This window comes from Sapajus apella, unplaced genomic scaffold, assembly GCF_009761245.1.
Source record: "Sapajus apella isolate SASKATOON/1434 unplaced genomic scaffold, GSC_monkey_1.0 scaffold20, whole genome shotgun sequence".
NCBI classification, from domain to species: Eukaryota; Metazoa; Chordata; class Mammalia; order Primates; family Cebidae; genus Sapajus; species Sapajus apella.
In genome coordinates, this window is record NW_022436960.1 from 5,100,320 (window position 1) to 5,109,131 (window position 8,812).

Here is an 8,812-nt window from a genome sequence, read left to right on the forward strand (position 1 = left end):
TTATGTTTTTTAGTTACCTGTAATAACTTAGGGCTTCAATTTTTTTCCTCAAAATATTAAAATAGCTACACGAGCTTTTTTTAAGGCTAGTTTCTGCCTGGTATATATTTTCTCAAGCCTTTACTTCTAAATATAATGAGTAATTATGTTTCTCTCTCCTCATTCAGACACTTATGTGGCTAGCTAAGACCATTTACATTTATTATGACTACTGACATATTTAGATTGATACATAATTTCTTATTTTATGTGTTTTACTTAGCACGTTTTTCATTTCCCCCTTCTGCCTTTCTATTGGATTATTTTTATTTCTTTTTCTCCCCCGATGAGGTATAACAGAATAATTCTGTTATCATACTTTGATGGTTGTCTTTAAAATGTTATCTTTCATATTTGATTTGACATAGTCAAAAAATAAATAATATCTTTTTTTCTGGAACAAGGAAAGGACCCTCACTTCAAGCATTATTGTTCAAATTGTTGGTACCACATTGTTTCTGGATGTGTGTATGTGTTTCTTTCTTTCTGACATATGATTTTTAGTTATTTTTTTCAGCAAGATTCTGTTTCTGGTAAGTTCTTAGTCATCTTAAAATGCCCTTATTACACCTTCACCCTTGAATAACAATTTTAAAATTCTTGGTGGAATTCGTATTTTGTCCAGCAATCTGGAGATATGACTACCTCTGAAGACTCGATAAATGTTGGCTGTTGTGTGGATGATTACACAAGCCATATAATGTCTGTTCTCCAATTCTCTAATGCTTTTCATCTGTTGAATTTGCTATTTAAACCTTTGAGTTTTTAATTTTTCAGTTATGTTTTTTCCTTTTAAACTACATTGAGTTCTTTGTCACATTTTTCAAGTTTTTTCTTAGAGTATCTATCTTAGTTTTTGAATCTTTAGCTTTTATCAATTAAATATTTATTTTTTGATGTTTATTAGATTCATTTTTTTTACTTAACCTCCTTGATCTTTCATATGTCCTATGACAAAAAGTCACTCCCAATTATACGAAAAATAGTCATTTGTTTGACCTCACATTACACATACACAACACCCTCAGAATAACATGGCTGACACTATCACTAACAAAATCACCAGAAGTTTAAAATTTTACTTATAGCCATATTTAACTTTTTACTTTATTTTAAAGTTGTTATTTGTATTATAACTATATATGTGAAACAGCATCCATATAATGCTATAATTCTTGCTTTCCACATTCATTTATATTTTTAAAAACTTAAATGGATAAAAACATTGAATTAGATATACCCAAATGGGTATCATTTGTGTTACTCCTTCTTCATTTTTACAGTTCCAAGTTTCCCTCATATATTTCTTCACTCTGAACAACTTTGATGAATTCTTTAAAAGCATACTTCCAGGTGACTAATTCCCTTAGTTTATCTTTATATGAGAATGTTTCTATTTTGCCTTTATTCCTGATGAGTATATTTGTTATACATAGAATTTTACATGATTAATTCCTTTCTTTTAGCAATTAAAAAAATGTTATTCTATTGTCCTCGGGTTTCCATAATTTCTGCTGAGAAATCTATAGTCATTTACATTATTTTTTCTTTATATACAATTATTGGTTTCCTTGGGACACTCTGAAGGTTTTAAAAAAGTTAACTTCAGTCTTCATCAGTTTTAATGTCATATTTTTGAAACTTTTTAAAGTTTATCATGTTTGGATTTTACTGAATTTTCTGAATCTGTAAATGCATGTCTCAGAAAATTTGAGAAGATTTTGCCAACTGTTTCTTCTAACTTTCATTCATATCTATTTTCTCTTCTGAAATTCTAATGGCATGGATTTAGACCTTTTAAAACTTTTCCAGGGGTCCCTAAGTCTTTGCTCATTTTTAAAATCATTTTTCTCTTTGCTCAGTTCGTATAATTTATATTCATCCATATTCAAGCACTTTACTCTTTTCTATTTCATCTCCCTTCCGCTTCTGAGTCCATTCAATGATTTTTTATGTTCTATATTACATTTAATTCTAAAATGTTCATTTTTAAAAAAGCATTTCCATTTATCTGATGGAAATGTTTATCTTTACATTGATTTCCAGAGTGTTCACCTTGACTCCACTGATAATTGTTACAATAGCTACTTTAAAAGCTTTTCCTGATAATTCCACCATGTGGTTCTCATTCATCTTGGGATTGGCACCAGATGATTTTCTTAGCCCTTAGCATTGGTTAGCTTTTCCTATTTCATGTATGTATTTAGGTTCATGCAAAAGAAGTAATGGAGTTTTTGCCATTACTTCTGATGGCTAAAGCCACAATTACATGTGTGTGTGTGTCTACCTACCAAGTAATTTTGAATTGTATCCTGAAATTTTGAATATTATTTTGTGAGATTCTGGATCCTGCTAAAGTCCTTTGGAAAATGTTGATTTTGTTTTGTTCTAACAGGCAATCAATCTAGTTAGGCTTAGAGTGTGAGTTCCACCTTACTGTCTGTGATTGGCGGTTCTCAATTTAGTTTAGTTTTCCAAGCCTTTGCTGTGCTGTTCAGATCTGCCTGCACATGTATATACCATGGAAGGGATAGAATGGGATTTAGGATATGGTTTATTTCACACTCCAGTTCCGAAAGCCTTTGCTATGCTTTGCTGGTTCTGCTCCATCCAGGCACAGCCTGGGGGGAGATCTTAGACTTGCATAAGTTCATGCATGGAAAGTGGGGAAGAGCCTTCTTCAACCTCTCCTCTCTAGATTTTCCTTGACAATAGTTCCCACAGGCCACTTTTCCAGTCTCTCTGAATGGAAAGATAAGGCTCTTTCTGTATTTTATTCCTCCAGATTGTTGGGGAATTCCACGAGATTGGGACTACCTTTAGGGCAAAGTGATGAGAGAAAAGAAACAGAAAATAAATCAGGGCTCTTTTTCTCAGCCTTCTTAACAGAGAAGAGGGTCTTTCCTTAGGGCTTCAGGTGCCTGTAATACTTCAAAGTCTCAGAACCATTCTGCTACCAGAGCTGTCCTCACAACATAGCTGGGGATAAAAAGAGAAAACAGAAGTTTTAAAGAGACAGGAAATTTTACCTCACACTCTGACACGTGGGGTTTTACCTTCCCTTTCCTTTGGCTGAAATAGAGACTTCTTTCTATTCCTGCTATACATTTTTTTTTTTGACAAAGTATTGCTCTGTCACCCAAGCTGGAGTGTAGTGGTATGATCTCAGCTCACTGCAACCTCCTGCAATTCTTGTGCCTCCACCTCCTGAGTAGCTGGGATTACAGGCATGCAATACCACACCCGACTAATTTTTGTTTTGTTTTTTGTTTTGTTTTACTAGAGATGGGGTTTTGTCATGTTGGCCAGGCTGGTCTTGAATTCCTGACCTCAGGTGACCGCCCCCCACACACACCCTTGGCCTCCCAAAATGCAGGGATTACAGAAGGGAGCCACTGCAACTGGCCCCACTATACTTTTTGCAATTTGACCCATCCTTGAACCAAAGCTGAGAGATAAAAAAGAAAACAAAGCAAAGCCAAACACTGCAAATCCCATGCCTGGAGTGGAAAACGATTCAGGCTCTTACTTCAGTTTCCAAGGTCCCTCTTCCTGAGCTTTCAGAATCCTTGGGTAGTTTCCTTCTGTATTCTGCTCAACGACCTTAACCATAATCAGACTGCAGTTTACTTACTCTGCCTGTCTTTCAAATCCTGGAATTATTTTTAAATTTACATTTCATATTTAAGAATTACTTCTAAAAGTTTGATTTCATTTTGCTTTGAAGTTTGTAACTATGTATATGATTCTCAAGTATTTATATACCTCCCAGGTAAAAATTACAAAACAGGGTCGTTATGGGCTGAGACACGTCCCACCCCAAATTCATACGTTGAATTCCTAAACACAAGTACTTCAGAAGGTGACTGTATTTGGAGACAAGGCTTTAAAGCCTATCAAAGTAAAATAAAAAATTAAAATAAGGTCACTAAAGTGGATCCTAATCCAATCTAATCAGTGTCCTTATAGTAATAATACATTTGTGCACACAGAAAGACACTAGGGGTGTGCACGCACAGAGGAAAGACCACGAGAAGGGGCAACAAGAGGGCAGCCTTCTGTAAGCCAAGAAGAAAAGCCTTAGGAGAAACCAGACCTGCTGATGCCTGGATCTTGGACTTCTGGCTTCTAGAACTGTGAAAGAAGTAGGTGCTTATAGTTTAAAGACCCCTAGTTGTGGTACTTCATCACAGCAATAGTGGCAGCTCTAGAAGACTAACACAAGAAGATTAAACCTATATTAGTCTGTTCTCATGCTGCTAATAAAAACATACCTGAGAGTGGGTAATTTATAAAGGGAAGAGGTTTAATGGACTCAGAGTTCCACATGTGCAGAGGCCTCACAGTGGAAGGCAAAGGAGAAGCAAGGGCATGTCTTACATGGTGGTAAGAGAGCTTGTGCAGGGGAACTCCCGTTTATAAAACCATCGGATCTCATGAGATTTATTCACTACCATGAGATCAGTTTGGGGGAAACCTTTCCCATGATTCAATTATCTCCACCTGATCCCACCCTTGACACATGGGGATTATTATAATTCAAGGTCAGATTTGGGTGGGGACACAGCCAAACCATATCAAAATCCTATTCTCTTTTAGTCTTGTCCATTTGTTCATTATTTACAATCTGCCTTCCTATATGCCATAGTCATCTACAACATTTCTGTCTTCTTTAAACGAACAACTCCTTAAGTTGGTATTTTTGTGTCTATTTCTATGGGTTAAGAAACTGTTACAGCTGGTGAGCAGGAAAGCTGATGCTATAGACTGAACATTTGTGTCTCCCCAAAATTCACATATTGAAATTCTAACCCCCAAGGTAGTGGTATTAGGAGATAGAAGCCTTTGGCAGATGATTAGGTCATTAGGGCAGAGCCCTGGTGAATGGGATTAGTGACCTTATAAAAGAGGACCTAGAGAATTCCCTGGGCCCTTCTACCATGTGAGGACACAGAGAGAAGGAGCCATCTCTGAATCAGGAATTGAGCCCTCATCAGACTCTGAATGGGCCGACTCCTTGATCTTGGCCTTCTCAGCTTCCAGAATTGTAAGAAATAAATTTCTGTTGTTTATAAATCACCCAGTCTATGGTACTCTATTACAGCAGACAGAATAGACTAAGCCAGCTCCTCCGACTCGTGGCTACACAGCCCAAATGCTTCTTGATGCATTGCACTGCTAAGTTAAGCTGGAGTGCAAATATGGAGAAGAAGGTACATGCACAACCATGCGATTCTCTAGGTTGTCATTAAACTGCAGCTCCAAAGCTGAAGAGTAATGAGGAAAATGTCATTTTAATTCACCAATTTTTTTTTTAAATTAAACTACTATTCATGCAGTCAGGGCAGTGCAGATCCCTTCCTGAAAAATTTTGACAAACTACAAGTACCATTCAGAAACATGAAGGGCTCTCAGTGGGACCTTGTTATTCTGAACGTTAACACAAAGCCATTTCACACAATACAATACAACTTGATTTTGTATAGCACCCCATTCCAGTAGGGCCCCCAGTGGAAATTCATGCACCATGTTTTTAATCATACTGGAGTGATTTAATTTCAAACATACAACTACTTTTGTCTAATGCAACCTACATTTGAAGAAAGGTTTCTTCTTGACAACTTGAGTGAGAGGATGACAAGGTCTTTATTCTGACTGTGACTCAATAGGCCACATGTTGCCTCTGATGAGGGTATATGAATACCACCTACGGAGGGTGGTATGGGACTTTTCATTTGCCCCACTGTAGGAAGTACTTATGGGCTAAAATTATAGTATTGAATAACAACAAAATCTACCAAAATGACTTAATATTTTTTCCCTTTCCTTGAAAATAAAAATTCTGTTTACTTCCCCGTTATAGAAAGACGGCTTGGTCAAGTAGAGCTAACAGCAAGTTGCAATTCTTGGGTTTTGCTCCAGGAAAAACTTTGCCAAGCTCTGTGACCTTGGACAAGTCCTTTCTCCTCCCTGGTATTCTGTTTCTATACTCAGGAGAAGCAAGGAGTCCGCTTTTGAAGTATATATTCTCTGTCCTGTTCATTAACACAGATTCCTGCTAAGCTGCTTCTTCTTCAATTCACTGATCCACAGCCTAAGGGATTTGGGAAATTCTCAGAGAGAAGCTCCTGTTTGAATAGTCCTTTATGAGTTAAACATAACTGGGGGAGTGGGTTAAGGAGGGAGCAGGCTGTGTAAATACATGGATTAACACACAGCCTTGAAATGGATACCAGAAATCAAGAAAAGAGCTTCTTTACCCTGATAGCCTGGCTTCATTTCTAGTTGACCAACAAAGACTCAGTAAATAATGGTGAGGCAGCCTCTTAGCAGGCAGGTGTTCCTGTTAATGCAGACCATGAATCATACAGCTAGGATGCAGCAGATATAGCATTTCACCTTAGTTGGCTTGGCTCTAGCATAAGCTTAGCCACAATGCTGCTGCTTCTTGCAAGCGAAGGCAGACTCTTTCTCCTTCCAGCTCTATTTTCTTAGCTGCACCAGCGCCACTGATTCTGTGTCATAGGACAGGAGAAGAAGCAGATCTCTTTCTGAGTAATATACCCCAACGCAGTCATGGCAACGGCCCTCAGAGTTGGGTGAATTGTGTACAGTTCGGTCTACCTAATTCAAAGAACAGGAACGACTATTTCTATGTATCATACGGGAAATCTAGGACTTCTGTCTGATGGTCTAGTTGGGTTTCTACTTCCCTACATCCCTGATTCTCTGCATTTCCGAATTCTATTCCTTTGGAGTGGGACACAAGGTGACATATCTGAGGACCATGTTTCCCTAAGTGAGGTTGCTTGTCTGCTGCCTTAATTCACAGATAAGAGGCAGGTGAAGACTCCAGGTTGTTAGGAGCCATCGTCCTGTGATACCCCCTTACCTAGTTCCCAGGCTGTGCTGAGCCTGGCCTAGATTTTGATGCTTGGATTAAGCAACCATTTATGCCCCTATGGCTATACAGGTTGGCTCTTGCTTTCACAGGCTCATATTTAGCACTTTCTATGACCTTTGGTACAATCTCCATCTGGTTCATTTAGCTCCTGGCTGCTTGGAGCCTAATACCAACATTCTAAGCCAGGCAGAGCTTCTCAGAAGCCAACCCTAGCCACTGACCTGCTTTGCTCAGCCTTTGATTCTGGACATAGAGTTTCCTTAGAAAATAGCTCTGTTCTACCTTCCTATTGAACTTCTAAGAATTGGCCCTAAGTCTTTCATGGAGAAAACTAAGAAGATGGAGCTAATAAGCTCCTCTTTGAAACCTGTGTGGGTTTTCCCCAGTATCAATAACCACTTCTCCAATTATTTAACAACTGGGCACTCAGCAATTCAAATCAATCTCAGCACTAACTACCTGGAATTTGTACAGCCCCACAGGCGAAGGGCTCAATCCCATTAGGATGCCCCCTCTTCAGATGCCAGTGCAAGTGGGGTCTCCAGGTGACTCACACTTCTGCTCAACCAAGTACAAAGTCAGGGGTTCCCATGACTCCTCTCTTCATGTTTGATAACTTGGTAGAATGACTTGCAGAACTTAGGACAGCCCTCTAATGATTAACACCGATTCCTGCTAAGCTCCTATTGAGGCTTGGTCTTTGACTACTTAAGAGAATTCATTAATCCACAGCCTAAGTGATTTGGGAACTACTCAAGGAGAAGCTCCTGTTGGAAGAGTCCTTATTATGAATGATACAATGCAGAAAGAGCCAGACGGAAGAGAAGCACGGGGCCAGGTACCCTGGAGGTGAGTGTGTACACAGACCTTCCTGCTCTCACCGGCTGCCCTATCCTCAGGGATGTGGTCACTGATTGGAAGCTCCTGGAACCTCATCCTTTAGGGGTTTTAGGAAGCTTACAATATGGAAGCATGATTGATTCAATCATTGGCCATTTGTGATTAAACTCAATCTCCAGCTTCTTTCCTTGGGAAGGCAGAAGGTGGGGCTTAAAGTTCTTACCTTCTAATTAGAAAGAGGCGACCTTGGTCTTTTGGCCACCCACCCCTAACCTGAAGCTATTTAGGGCTTTTCCCACCACCAGGAGTCATCTCATTAGCCTACAAAAGACGGTCTTTTCACTCAGGAGATTACAAGTGTTATAAAAGCTCAGGACCAGGAACTAGGGAGGGAGACCACATTTGTAAAATTATTATATATCATAGGAACCTAATAAAAATTTGAACTCACAGTGGAAGTCAACCTAGCCAAGTCTCCAAAGAAAGATCTATGTCATTGGGCAGAGGGGAAACGCTTCTTCAGTTTTCAGGATCCCGGAGCTGCAGGAGCTGATGAGGAGCTCAGCTGAAGGCCAAACATGGGACAAAGGTCCACAACTTTGAGATTTTTATTTTCAACTTTTCAATAGTGTGACAGCAATATGCGTTCAGTAAGAACCATACCTAGAGTGTCCATACATACAACCATTCTGCTTTTTACCTTCAGTACAGTATTCAATAAATTACATGAACTATTCAATACTGTATTATAAAAATAGGCTTTGTGCTGGGTGACTTTGCCCAACTGTAGGCTAATGTAAGTATTCTGAGCATGTTTAAGGTAGACTAGGCTATATTATGAGGTTTAGTATGTTCACAATATTTTGATGGGTTTTGTCTCTGTAAGTTGAAGATAGAGATGCTGCATTTCCCATCACCAGGATGCTCAGAGCACCTGCTGTATGTGAGTTGATCATCGAAGCTGTGAGATGACAGCTGAATCAAGGCCATACGCCCATGTTCTGGTACGAGAGGCATGTCCTACTCATG

At 39.0% G+C, this 8,812-nt stretch overlaps 1 long non-coding RNA gene across 1 annotated transcript; it reads right to left on the reverse strand.

Moving 5' to 3' along the window:
- Positions 1-837: 837 nt before the first annotated feature.
- On the reverse strand, positions 838-8,590 carry LOC116557676. The gene is made up of 3 exons (XR_004271644.1): positions 8,462-8,590; positions 6,924-6,926; positions 838-848 (listed from the first exon to the last, which is right to left on the reverse strand). It is a non-coding gene; the product is annotated as an uncharacterized LOC116557676 (long non-coding RNA).
- Between the last annotated feature and the right edge of the window lie 222 nt (positions 8,591-8,812).